The sequence below is a fragment of the Carica papaya genome, chromosome 9 (genome assembly GCF_054855325.1).
Source record: "Carica papaya isolate Zhongbai chromosome 9, ASM5485532v1, whole genome shotgun sequence".
In the NCBI taxonomy this organism is placed as follows: Eukaryota; Viridiplantae; Streptophyta; class Magnoliopsida; order Brassicales; family Caricaceae; genus Carica; species Carica papaya.
Window position 1 is genome coordinate 24,551,464 of NC_142317.1, and position 14,985 is coordinate 24,566,448.

The following is a 14,985-nucleotide window of genomic DNA, read 5'->3' on the forward strand; positions in this document are numbered from 1 at the left end:
TCCGGGTCTCTACAATTAGTACTAAAGTCGCGTTTCTCGGAACCATTCCTTGCACAATGCTTAAAAAAACACCAAATACAAACTATCAGTCAATTTTTTCTTGTGAAATGTAGGTACAAGGAAATGAGGAGAGAAAGACCCCCACTAAATCGAGCAGCCGGGGATGGCTCATTTCGAGAGGATGTTGACCAATTCTTTGAGATGCTGGAGAGACTCATCTCCACCCAGTAAGCCTGGGAGGAAATGAGGGAGTTGTCTGACCCTCCCCCCCCACCACAATTTGAGTCACCCTTGCAGCGGGAAGAACCGGAGCCACTCCGGTACAACCCTGCTCCTCCACCGTACCATCGGCACCACCACAATATAATTTGGTACCTCCACCGCATCATCCAGTACCGCCACATTACAACTCGGTGCCTTCACTGTATCATCTGGCACCGCCACAGGGTCACATGTTCCCTCCCCAACACAATCCAGTTCCTCTTCCACGGGACCCAGTTCCACCCATGATGGATCCAGACTACATTAAAAGATACAAAAGACTAAACCCATCTACCTTTGCAGGTGCATCCTCTTTTGAAGAGGCTGAGTATTGGTTGATTGAGATAGAGAAGGCCTTTACGACTCTTAGGGTAGTTCCCGAACATAAGGTTGTACTTGCCACCTACATGCTTGTAGGAGAGGCAAGCCGTTAGTGACAACTCAAGCAAGCCACCCTACTCGATCCAGTCACTTAGGAATAGTTTCTGATAGCCTTCAATGCAGAGTACCTCTCAGAGCTGATAGGAACATGCTCACCACCTGACTCAAGTTTTACAAGTTATCAGTGAGAAGAAACTGTATGTAAAATTGAGGAAGTGTAGGTTTTGGCTCGAGTAGACTACCTATTTAGGACGCATCATATCAAGGAATAAAGTATCAGCAAACCCCGAAAAAGTTAAAGCAGTGCTTGGATGGGAGAAATTGACCTCGATTAAGGAGATTCATAACTTTTTAGGAATGGCAGGTTATTACCGTAGGTTTCAGCCTAGCCACTCCTTTGACCCGGCTCACAAAAAAGAATGTTAAGTTTGAATAGAACGTAGACTACGAAAAGAGCTTTACAGAACTCAAGAAGCAGTTGACTGCTGCACCCGTGTTGCCTTTACTGAGTGGACAAGTGGATATGCAATGTACAGTGATGTCTCTTACCAGGGATTAGGTTATGTTCTAACGCAGCATGGCAATGTCATAGCCCATAGATCCAGGCAATTGAATAGTCATGAGAAAAATTACCCCACCCACGACTTAGAACTTGCCACCATTATCCACGCCTTGAAGACCTAGCGCCACTACTTGTATGGGGAGACTTTTGAGATTTTTACTGACCATAAGAGCTTGAAGCACATATTCACTCATAAAGATCTGAACATGCATCAGAGGCATTAGATAGACCTCCTCAAGAATTATGATTGTAATGTTTTATATCACCCGAATAAGGGTAATGTAGTAACTAACACGCTTAGCAGAAAAAGTGCAAGTATATTAGCTCACATTATGGTTTCTGAATGCAAGGTAATAGGGGGCCGCACAACTGATACGACTTCAAGACTTAAAGAGAGTTGCATGCTTCTACCTGACTATCCAACCTGAATTGATCCAAAGAATAAGAGAAGCCCAATTAACCGATTCTACCATAGCTGCCCTCAAGAAAACGTAAAACAAGGAGTACATCTAGAATTTCAAGTCTCTGCTGATGAATTACTCTGGTTTCAGGAAGGGGTGTGTGCTCCAAATGATAGTGAACTAAAAAAGGACATCATGAAAGAGGATCATAACTCTAAATTCGCCATACATCCCAGAAGTACAAAAATGTATCAAAGTATGCGACCTTGAGTTTGGTGGAGCGGGATGAAGAGAGAGGTAGCCGACTTTGTTTCCAAGTTTCTAGTATGCCAACAGGTTAAGGCAGAACATCAACATCCAGGCGGGTTACTTCAGCCATTACCGATCCCAGAGTAGAGACGGGAACATATCACAATAGATTTCATAACAAGGTTGCCTAAGGCACGCTTAGGACATGATGTCATTTGGGTAATTGTTGATTAGCTCACCAAGTCTTCTCACTTCTTGGCTATCAAGATGACCGATCCCTTAGACAAACTAGCAAGAATGTATATCCGAGAGATAGTCAGATTACATGAGGTTCTAATTTCAGTAGTATCCGACAAAGATCCCACGTTCATTTATCAATTTTGGTCTACTTTTCAACAAGCCATGGGAACAAAATTGTCCTTTAATACCGCATTCCACTCTCAAACCGATGGATGGACAATCATAGAGAATGATTCGCACACTAGAGCATATACTCTGAGCTTGTGTTCTAGATTTCGGAGTCCATTGAGATGAGCACCTACCTCTAATAGAATTCGCCTACAATAACAACTATCAGGCAAGTATCGACATGGCTCCGTACGAGGCATTATATGATCGTCTGTGTAGATCGTCGATCTGTTGGGAAGAGGTGGGTGATAGAAAATTATTTAGCCCAAATCTTCTGGAGGAGACTACAGCCAAGATAGTTAAGATCAGGAAGAACATTCAGACAGCTCAGAGCAGACAGAAAAGTTATGCGGACTCCCAGAGGAGGGATTTGGAATTTGAAAAAGGTGATCGAATGTTTCTTAAGGTCACTCCTTTCAAAGGGATCAGTAGGTTTAGTAAGAAGAAAAAATTAAATCTCCGATTTATCGGATCATTTGAGATCTTAGACCATATTGGTACGAGTGCTTACAAACTGACACTACCTCCAAAGCTATCCAGGGTTTATAATGTGTTCCATATATCTATGTTATGCAAGTACAATCCAGACCCCTCACATATCCTGTCCTATGAGCCCCTTTTACTCTAGGAGGATCTATCCTATGAGGAGTTACTAGTATGCATTGTGGACCGAAAAAGTAGAGTACTCCGCAACTGAGAAATTCCATTCATCAAGGTCTGATAGCATAACCATACACAAGAAGAGGTCACTTAGGAACTGGAACCAAGCTTCAGGGCCCAATATCCCCAGCTATTTGACTAGTAAAAAAGCAACAAATTTGATGGATCAAATTTCTTTTAAGAGGGGGAGAGTTGTAACACTTAGGCCCAAAAATTAGCCGGGGATAATTTTACGGATTATGGAATATATATTATTAAAAATGTATTTTATTTTAATTTGATTGAAAGTTTGAGAAAAAATAAATTAGGGACAAAATTAAAATAATTTTGGGAAGAATGAGTGAAAATTTGAGTTCGGGGCGTATTTTTAAAAGAAAAATTGAAAATAGGGGGTCAAAGTACAAATAGAGAAAGTTCAGCCACTTAGGACTGTCCAGTCACCAGCATCGACGAATCAGAGCGTGCCATGTGGACAGGCACACTAACATCAGTGCTACTGAGGAGGCCACACTGGTAATCTACGTGCCCCGCAATCGAACAACCCAGGATCAATCCCGTGCGCGTAGACGGCTTAGATCCATGTTCACCTTAGGTGCAATCGGACGGTCAAGATTATTCAAGATTAATGGTGCAAATTTGTTTCTTCCTTAGATGCGATCAGACGGATGAGATCGATCGCGATGGACGATCAAAATTAATGCAGAATAGTTATAAATACTCCACATCACATAAAAACCTAAACGTTTGTCGTCAACCCCCGCCGGAGAAGAAGAACCAGACGCCGGAGAAGGAGGCCGACCGCCAACCCCTGTCGCGCCAGAGCCGCTGCCGTCGCACCAGAGCCACCGTCGACCGCTAAAAAAGGTAAAAAAATTTCCTACCCACTCGGAATTCAATTTCGAGTACCCCTGCGGCCAAATCAAAGTAAGAAGAACGGTGGGTGAGCCAGAAATTGCGAGCAAGTCCTGCCGAAGCCGCAGCAGGTAAAACCCCAAAACCCATTCCCGACTCCTGTTTTATATGATTTTTCGATCATTGTGTTCATTGTCCTTTTCTATGCAGGATAGCTGAAGAAAGAACCTCAACCACGAAGGAGGACCGACAGAGCAACTGTACCCGAAGGTCCCCCTGCCAGTAGGTTCAGTTTTCTTTGAGATTTTCTGACCAAATGAGGCCCCTAATGTGTTTTTCTGCAAGAATATGGCCAAAACCAATTAAAATCGGCCAAAAACTGGCTAGGCCGAGGCGAACCGCCGCTATGGGTGATGGAGCCGGCAACGGAGCATGGCGATGTCGGAGCAGGACGGCGCCGGAGCATGCTGGCACCGCTATGCTGGAACCCCAAAGATTTTTTAGAATGAGTTTTGGACACTGATTTTGGATTTTTTTGGGTATTTTTAGGTGTGTGACGAGTGTTTTGAATTCTACAGGAAAAATTCAGGGAACTCAGTACCCGTTAGGAGGTGTAGTAGATAACTCGACATCTCGAAACATCGATCCGAGTAAGGATCCCTCACTCTATTCTCCATTACTGTAAATTGAGAGTTAATGATATATAATTTCATGTTTTGTAAAAATTTGAAAAGCTCTAAAAATAATTATACGTCACTAGTGGAGCCGAAACCAGTTAGTTTCACAATTATCTTGATTTTCTATTTATTTTTCTGTACTATCCTACTTGCTTGATTTCGTATAGTACATGTTCTTAATTTATAGTTTCAATGGTTTTATCGACTTATCTAGTTATTTTGGTTATATACCGTCAACATGAATGTAGTTCAATTAATCTGTAAATGTGATATGAGATATTGGTATGTGTTGTTGGTTGTTCATTGATAAAAATTTGTATGTAAAAGACTTACTAGGTACTGAGAAAAAAGGCGGACGGGCCCGGTACTTAGGGAACCCTACTGTGAACGTTACCTTAGTCGAACATGACTAGAAACTCCTTTACCGGGAAAGGTTTGAGAGATATTATTCACGCTCATACTATACGAGATATCGAGGCAATGAAATGTTTGGTGTCCATTACTGAACGGAGTATGGGAACGGCCGGTTAATTGTTAAAATTGGTTATTGAGTTCACGAGTAGGGGAGACACTCCTATGGACCCTCTGCAGTACCAATAAGCAGGTAAGGAAGGAAAGTTATTATTTCTTATTCTCTTATATGTGAAAGTGAAGAGTGATATAAATATAAGTCTTCATAAGTTTTTTTGGAAAACTCGTTACGGTAAGTTCAGAATAAACGGTTTTCTTTATATTAAATGAATTTACTCAAATTAAGTGCTCCATTAGTTATTTTATAATTTTTACCAACATTCGATTTTTTGTATATGTGATTAGCGTGATATTTTTACTGTGATAGTGTAGTTCACAATTTCATTAACTATTTCATATCAAAATGATCAAAATTCAGATCTCGATCAACAAGAGTGTTTAGAGTAGTTCACTATCCAAACTCCTTCAAGTGCTATTGAAAGTTGTTCTAGGATGTTTCGTTATTCGTTTTTCATTTTATTTCTTTAATTTCTGTTTATCTTTTAGAATGAACATTCTCGTAGTCTTATTGGGCATTCTAAATTATTGTGTAAGGAATATAAACTTTAACTCTATTAATCGCTTCCGCATTAAAAATATGAATTTATTTCTCTTTTAGTTCCGGGTCTCTACATAAAATTCTCCTAATATATTATTCATATTTCAAAAATAATTTTAGAAGTTATTTTTCATAAAAATGTATCTTTAAAAATAATAAAAAGTTAATTTTAAATTCAATAATACCTATAAAGAATTTAATATATATATATATATATTCTTGAACTTTAAACCACGAGTTCCCTAATTATATAGAAGATAAGCAAATCTAAGATAATTTTATACTTAATCTTTATTAATTTCTTTTCTTATTGATGTCTTTGTAATCTTTAACAATTTGTTCTTTTTTCTTAAGTTATGTGTATCAAAAACTCAAATAGCATCATTAGTACGAAAATAATAATTTATAGCGTTCATCAACATTAATAAATCACTTTACCTTGTTCAACAATCTTAAACAACCTTCTAAGTACTTCAACTTATTTTTTGACTTCATACAAGCCTAAGAGGAACTAAGTAAACTATACCTTGACCAACTAATATATAATATATCTTATTTTTCAAGAAAAAAGTATTTAAATACGTTACTTTTTTGAGTTTTTATTTCAAATATATACATACTAGAAACTATACTAAATTAACATTTTTGTTTGATTTGAAACTTTATATACAAAAACTCATTTAATTATATAAAAGCTATAATAAAGTAACGACATTAATAAGGAAAAAGTTATATAGCCTTCTTTATTTATAATTTACCAAAAATATGGGGAAAAAACCATTTAATTAGTTGCTATTTTTGTAAATATAAATAAAATTTAGACTCTTCCATTTTTTGTAACTTATATACCTCAACAAGAATTTTAAAACAATGTTCATAAATTATCTATATATATTTTTCTTATTTTTAATATTTTTATTTAAATATATTTACAAACCCTACATCAAATTATATTCTCCTCTTAGGAAACTATGATGCGTAGCAACTATGTTGGACTCACCATATTATATATATATATATATATATATATATTATAAAGTCCTTTTCTCATTTTTCAAAATACATATGTAATTAATTTAATGACATTAAACATATCTATTATAAACTATTTTAAAATTATATTGCATAAAAAATCTCTAATAAAATAAAATAGTTTGTTGAATAAAATAATATAAATTAATCACATATATTTCTGTTGTTATGATTCAATTTACCTATTTCCTATCTTATATAAATCAAAACAGCACTAATTATAACATAAATAAAAGAAAATTATACACATTGTATAGTATTAATAATTATATATTTGAATATACATCATTATAAAAATAAATAAAGTTATATAAATTAAAACATATTAGTTACAATAATTTATAATTATCATTATTAAATATTCTATAATTAAGTAAATATATCGTATAAAATGTAAACAGTAACGACCATAAGTTCGCCTTCCCCCATATAATTAAATTATTATTAATTAAAAGAACTTATTTTAATAATTATTAAATATGTAATAATTAAATATATAATACATATTATTTATTTTAATATATTTTAATTGTTTTAAAATAATAACACACAAATAAATTAAATTAATTAGATTTTATGAATATAAAATATGTATTTATTGAATCATATTAATTAAATTAATATTTCTTGATGATTGGCTTGACGTATAACACCAACACTTGAATCTAGACCTCATATATTGATAAAACTAATAATATATTATTAATTTTATGTCATGCAAAAGTATCTCATTCGAATGACACTATTTTTTTATTAGAAATTAACAACTTAAAATTGGATTAATGATTGTAATTGTGAATTTATGATAATTTCAGTTTAAGATTATTACTTCAATTAATTATAAGTTTGATAAAAAAAATAATAATTATAGATTTATTGTTTGTCTTACTAATTTAAACTATTAGAAAAAAATGAAAATATAAGCACAACTGTAACGGTTCCAGAAATTTTAAGAAAATGTATATATTAAAAATTTTAAGTGCGGAAGCGAAATAAAAATTCTGATTAATATTTCTTACACAATAATCAAAACGTATTAAACGTACGAAAGAATAAACTAACTGAAGTAAACACTAGTAATGAATGCTATAAATAAATCTATAAAATTCTTGGTCATCTACTCGCCGTCTTCCTGCGGGACGGGCTCAGGAACTAAGTCCTCCTGATCTGAAATGGTTAAGTAAGGAATAAACTACACTAACCCAGTAAAAACATCACACTATCTCACTGCCACAGGAGTAAAGGTTGGTAGAAAACAAAAACGAGTAATGAAGCATAATTTATAACAAACTCATTTATCAATAATAAAAACTTTTACTGTCCACTTACCTCGGTGAGATTCATGAAAGACAACTTATGAAACATAATAACATCATAAACATCATAAAATCATGCACACTTTGTAACATAACACATATCAAACTCTCGTTTTTAATCTTCAGACAACAATTTTCCTCCTTTATCAGCCTACTAGTATCCATGGGGATCCATAAGGGGTCTCCGCTATACGTGAACCATTCACATTAATAACTTGATTCAAGGGCCGTCCCCATACCCCGTCTGGTATGGGCGCCAAAAAAAACATAAACCTCAATACCCCGTCCGGTATGAGGGTGAAACGGGTCGTCCCCATACCCTGTCCGGTATGGGCGCCAAAACATATAAGGTCTCCATACCCCGTCCGATATGAGAGACCACGTTCCCGGTAGGGTTCCCTACGAACCCGGTCCGTCTACCATCTCCCAGGATATCTAGTTAGGCTATCGACATTATCCATTTATTAATTCACATACCTTTTTCCATTATTCTTGGTCTCAATCATCCAATCAAATATAAACACGTAAACCAGTGATGAACACAAAACAAGACAACAACAGGTTCACAATAATTCAAACCATAATAAATGAAACCGTGATTCATGCATACGAAAACATAAAATAAATAATTCAAAAATCATACTGCATTTAAAACTGTAAAATAGATCAAATAACAACTGACCGAAAAATACATTAGGTTCGGGCTCCATTAGTAACCTTAATTAATTATACACATCTATTAATTCATAAAATACCTGTTTATCATTTATTAAACTTTAATACCATGATAGAAAATATGGTGAGAGATCCTTACTTGTTTCGGAGTCTGAAATCGGGTTCTCACTGCGCTTATGGGCAGTCCTTAGATTCCCTGAATTTTTTTTTTTTGGAACTGAAATACACTTCTGGTACCTACAATTGGTAACAAATACACATTATAAATCCATATTCAATAAATCAAACAACAACTTTTCTTTTTATCGGCCTACTGGTATCCATGGAGTTCATAGGGATGTCCCTGTACGCGTGAACCATTTCCTTCAACATTCTCAATTAAAGGGTCGTCTCATACCCAGTCTGGTATAAGCACCAAACCACTAAACCTCAATACCCCGTCCGATATGAGGGTGAAACGGGCCATCTCGATACCCCGCTTGGTATGAGACAACGTTCACGATAGGGTTCTCTATTGTACCTGATCCATCCATCATCTCCTAGGATATCCAATAAGGCTGTCGTTTCATCCATTCACTTAATCACATAATTTTTTCGTTTTTCCTTAATCTCCATTTTCCAAATCAACCGTACTCACATAAACAAACAAACATGCATCAGGGAATACAATCATATCTCAGTTTTCTAATTTAACAATAGTCACATAAGGCAGTAATATATGCATTTAAATCATAAAATCGATAAATCAGATACTATCATGTATTTAAACTGTAAAATAAATCAAAAGAAATCAACAGAGAATAATTTCTGGTTCTGGCTCCATTAGTAATCCATAATTAATTATAGATATTTTCTAGATTTCACGAAATACCATATTATTTAAAATTAAACCTCAATTCCATAACAGAGAATAGGGTGAGGAGTTCTTACTCAATTTGATGTCCGAAAGACTAAACTGTTGATTGCGCCTACTAGCGATTCCTGAATTTTTTTTCGGAGATTAAAACGCGCTATAAGTACCTATAAATGTCCCAAAAAATACAAAATCAGTCTCAAGACCCAATTTTGGCCAATTCTGAAATTCTAGCATGGTAGAGCAGCTATGGGTCGCCAATTTTACATCAATTCTGAATTCTACTGATTTTACATCAACTTCTGTGAGAAATATGCTAAGGGACCTCGGTTGGTCGAAAAAATGCAAAAAATCTAAACTCACTAGTGGTGGGGCTCTCCGGTGCGGCGGCTCCTTCAGCTCATGTTGTGGTTGGGTGTTTTGCTCTGGTCAACCTATAGAGAAGGAAACGTTGATCACAATGGTAAAAAATTACACCGAACGGGAATCAAGAAGGGCCTCATTGGAGGCATTTTGTGAAATTCCCCGCGGCAGCGCCACTGGGCTTTGCCCGCGATTTTCGGCCAATCAACCCGTCCTTTTACTCTGATTTGGCCATGGGGGTGTCTAAAATTGAATTTCGAGCAAATTAAATTTTTTTAACCTTTTTAGTGATCAAAAATAGCTCCAGCGTGGCGGCGGGTGGCGACGACTCTCCTTCCCAGCAGTTGGGTCTTCTTCTCCGGCAAGAGTGTCTGGCGGCTAGGGTTAGGGTTTGGTGTAAAGAGGGTTATTTATATCCGTCCTCATTTAATATGGACCGTCCATCGCGTTTGATCTGGACCATCCAATCGCGATTAAATATGGAGTGAATCTGGATCGTTCATTGCGATCTAGTCTGAGCCGTTCATCATAATCTAATCTGGACCGTTTGATCACGTTTAAATCTAGTCATCCGATTGCGTTTGGGGAGGGAACGCATCCAGGTCGTCCGTGCATGCGGGAACAAATTTGGACCATTCGATCGCGGGCACGCGGATTGCCCGCGTGGCCTCCTACAAGGCACCACGTCAACGTCCATTGCCACCTGACGCGTTCTGGTTCGTCGAGGCTACTGACCGGGCATCCTACATGGTAAAATTTTTCTAAATTGTATTTTGACCCTGAATTTTCGATTTTTCAAAAATGCCCCAGAACACAAATTTTTACCTTTTTTTTTTCAAAATTGTATTCAATTTCATCCTCTATCACATTTTCTTCAGCAGCCATGGCGAGTCAGAACACACTGCCTGGCGGACACGCTGATATCAGCTTCATGCGGGAGGCCACGCGGGCAATCCGCATGCCTGGGCAATCCAATAATCCAGATCGCATCTTGCGTGCATGAACGACTCAGATCTGTTTCTTCTTCAAACGCAATTGAACAGATGGGATTGATCATGATGAACGGTCCTGATTTGCACACATAATCGGCCTAAATAGGTAACAATTGGATGGTTCTCCTCGCTCTACGTTGACTTGAACGGACGACCTGAATTGAATGGAGATGAGTATTTAAACTCCTCTTCGCAGGGGACCAAAACCCTAGCCAACAGAGGAGTGACTGGAGAAAAAGAAGAAGTACGGCTAGGGAAAAAATCAGATGTCAAAGAAGGAGACTGGTCACCATCATCGCTGCACCGAAACCATCACCAACGCTGAATATATATTTTCCCCCCCTTCTCACTCGAAATTAAATCCTAAATCTCCCTATTCTCATATCGGAGGAGAAAGGTCGACAGGTGAGTAAAAAAATAATAGGGAAGCTAGGCCGAGCTGCCGCAACCAAAATCCAAAATCTTCTTTGGTGACCCCCTTCTTACTTCCCATTTCGCGTGATTTTTTGACCGTTGTGTTCTCCGTCCTTTTCTGATATAGTTTAGCAAAAGAAGAACCTCAGCTGCCAAGGAAGAACAGCAAAGTTGCCATAGCTGGAGACCCTCCCACTAGTAGGGTTTTGGTTTTTGCCTTTTTCGGCCAATAGAGGCCCTTTAACTTGATTTTTTTGCAGGTTTCCATGTAAAACCAGCTAAAACTAACCTAAAACATTCAAAAATAGCCAAGCCGAGAGGAACCACCGTTTTGGACAGTGGAGCCAGCAAACACAACAACACTACTGTGCCGGAATCCTAAATTGGCCGGAAAAGTTTTAAAATATCTATTTTGGCCTTTTGGGGTATTTTTGTATACACGACAGATCTTTTTAATTTTTGCAGGAAAAATTCTAAAAATCGGGGGACCGTTAGGAGGTGCAATGAAAAGTGCAGTATTTTAAACACCGATCTGGGGTAAGAATCCATCACCATTCTCCCTATTATGGTAAATTGAAGCTTAATAATTAGTAACACTATGTTTTATGAAAATTAGAAAATCCTAAAATTAATTTCAGGTCACTAGTAGAACCAGAACCGATCAGTATATTTTTGTCATAGTTTGTTGTTTATTTTCTTCTATACTGCTTGAAATGTTTATTGTTATATCGTATGCTTTAAATTACTGGTTTTAATTACTTTCTCAGTTATTTGGTTTATTGAACTGAATTGTCCTCATTTGTTGATTTAGTTGCAACAAATGTCCAAATCATTTCTCCTTAATTTATGTGTTGTCTAAATTGCATGACTTACTGTGGATTAGTTTACGTGTTGTCTATTGCATGACTTACTGTTGATTGGTAAAATGTGTTGTTGGTGTGTGGATGGTGAGTGTTAATGATGTAAATCTATATACAAAAAGCTTATCGGGTACTCTGGAAAAAGGTGTACAGATTTGGTACATAGGAAAAACCCTACCATGGGCATTATTTCAGTTAAATACGGCTGAGAAGTCCCATACCAGAAGGAATTGGAAGGATAATTCACCCTTATACTAGACGGGGTATTGAGGCAGCGATATATTTGGCATCCATTACCAAACGGGGTATGGGGACGGCAAGTTAATCAATAACTTGGATTTTAAGTCCACACATAGGAGGGATCTCTATGGACCTCCAGAGGTACTGATAAATAGGTAATGAAGTAAGTTGTTATTGTTGTTTATTTGGATATGAAATTGAATGTTATCCGGGTTTTGGAAATTCGTAAGGGTAAGTATGAAACAATAGTTTTTAAGTTAAATGAATTTATTTAAGAAAGTAAATGGCTCCATTGGTGGTTTTATGATTTTTTTAACCAACATTTGGTTTCCTGTATTAGTTATTAATGTGATATTCTTATTAGGATAGTGTGGTTCATCCTCTTATTTAATCATTTCAGATTAAAAAGACCAAGATCCAGATCCTGAACAACAAGAGGGTTGCGAGTAAACGTTATCTCCTAGACCCTATCAAAGTTGCCCAGTGGAGGTTAATCTTATAGGATTTTTATTTCTTTTTCTTAACCATTTATTATATTACTATGAACTGTTGTAAAATAGACATTTCTGTATCCCTATTGGATATCCTAATTTACTATATAAGGAATGTAAACCCTAAATTCTAAATTGCTTTCGCTTATAGTTGCTATAATGCAATGTTTTTCATTTATTTATGCTTTGGGTCTTTAGAGGTGATATTAGAGCCCCATTCCTTAGAACCATTCCTTATACAGAGATTTAAGATACTAAAATACAACCCGACACTCAACCCTCTCTTATGAAATACATATACAAAGATATGAGGAGAGGAAGCCCCCACTAAACCAAGTAGCCCGAGATGAGTCACTTCGAGAGGATGTCGATCGACTCTTCGAGATACTAGAGAGACTTATCTCCACCCAACAGGCCTAGGAAGAGAGGAGGGAGCTGTCTAACCCTCATCCGCTGCCATAGTATGAGCCACCCCTGCAATAAGAAGATCTAGTGACACCTCAATATAGTCATACTCCTCCACCATATCATCTGACACTACCACAGTATGATCCGGTGCCCCCGTCATACAATCGGGTGCTGCCACAGGGCCACTCAGTCCCTCCCCAGAATAATCCAGTCCTTCTTCCACAGGGTCTAGTTCCACCCATAATGGACCCAAGCTACATTGAGAGATACAAGAGACTAAATCCATATATTTTTGTAGGGGCATCCTCATTCGAAGAGGCTGAGTATTGGTTAGCCGAGATAAAGAAGGCATTCACAATTCTTGTGGTGGTTCTCAAACAAAATGTTGTATTTGCCACCTACATGTTTGTGGGTGAGGCAAGTCGCTAGTGGCAGCTGAAGCAAGTCATCCTGCCTATTCCAGTCACTTGAGAACAGTTTCTAGTAGTCTTTAATGTAGAGCACCTCCTAGAGCGTCTTCGGTATTTGAAGGAAATGGAGATTGTACACTTGATCTAGGGTGAGATGACAGTGTCCGAGTATGCTAGGAAGTTCCTAGAGTTAGCTCAGTATTCTCCTGAGAGTATGATTGATGAAGGTAGAAAGGTAAGAAAGTTTGAGTGGGGCCTCCATCTTGAGATCAGGCAACAGCTGTATGTATTCGAGCTCAGCACCTACTCAGCAGTTATGGCCAAGGCACAGTTAATAAAGAGAAACCTCTGCATTTTTCCTTCAACAATGGGAAATTCTAGACCCTCGGTTCCACATTGCAGGCCAGCACCTGCTGCATTGACTCAGTAGAACAAGAAACCTAGGCCTGTGACTCAAGCTCCTACTTAGGCTCTGACACTAGGATGCAGCAGCACTTACCAACATTATGGCAAGGATCATGGGGATCGACTTTGCTATTGTCTCAACAATACATGTTGTATATGTGGAAGTGCTTAGAACTACACGAGAGAGTGCCCGCGAAATCATAATCAGGCCAGACCTCCCATCTAAGGAAGAGCTTACACCCTCACCCACACCCATCATAATGCTAAAGCCAACTTGGACATGATATAGGGTACGTACACTATTTGTAATCACATTGCGTATGTTTTGATTGATACTGGTATTTCTCATTCTTTTGTCTCACATGTTTTTGCAAAAAATTTGAATGTGCTACCTGAAAATCTCTATTCTATACTATTTGTGTCTACTCTTGGGAATGAGACACTACTAGGGGAGGTCATATACAAAGCTTGTATCGTAGAAATAACAGGTAGAAAATTGAGTGTAGACCCGATAGCGATAGACATGGGGGACTTTGATGTAATTTTGGGGATGAATTGGTTAGCAGCATATTACACCACCATAGATTACTTTCATAAGAAACTTGTATTTAATCTTCCTAACGAAGAATCATTCACCAATTAATAAAAGTTTCAGATATTATTCTCTCATGGTAACTGCATTGTTTATATGATACCTTAATTCAATTGTTTTTTTCTACATTAGGCAAACTTAAGAAAAAAAATTGCATCTAAGAGATCCTTGTGGTCTAAGAATTCCTAGATGTATTTTCTTATGAACTACCCAGACTTCCAATGGATAAAAAAGTTGAGTTTATCATAGATCTTTAGCCTGACACCCAACTCATTTCAGTTGCGCCCTTACCGTATTAATCGTATGGAGGTGGAAGAATTGAGAAAACGTATTTAAGAATTGCAAGATAGTGGGTTCATCTAACACAATGTATCTCCTTGGGGTGCTGGAGTCACATTTGCAAGGAAATAAGAT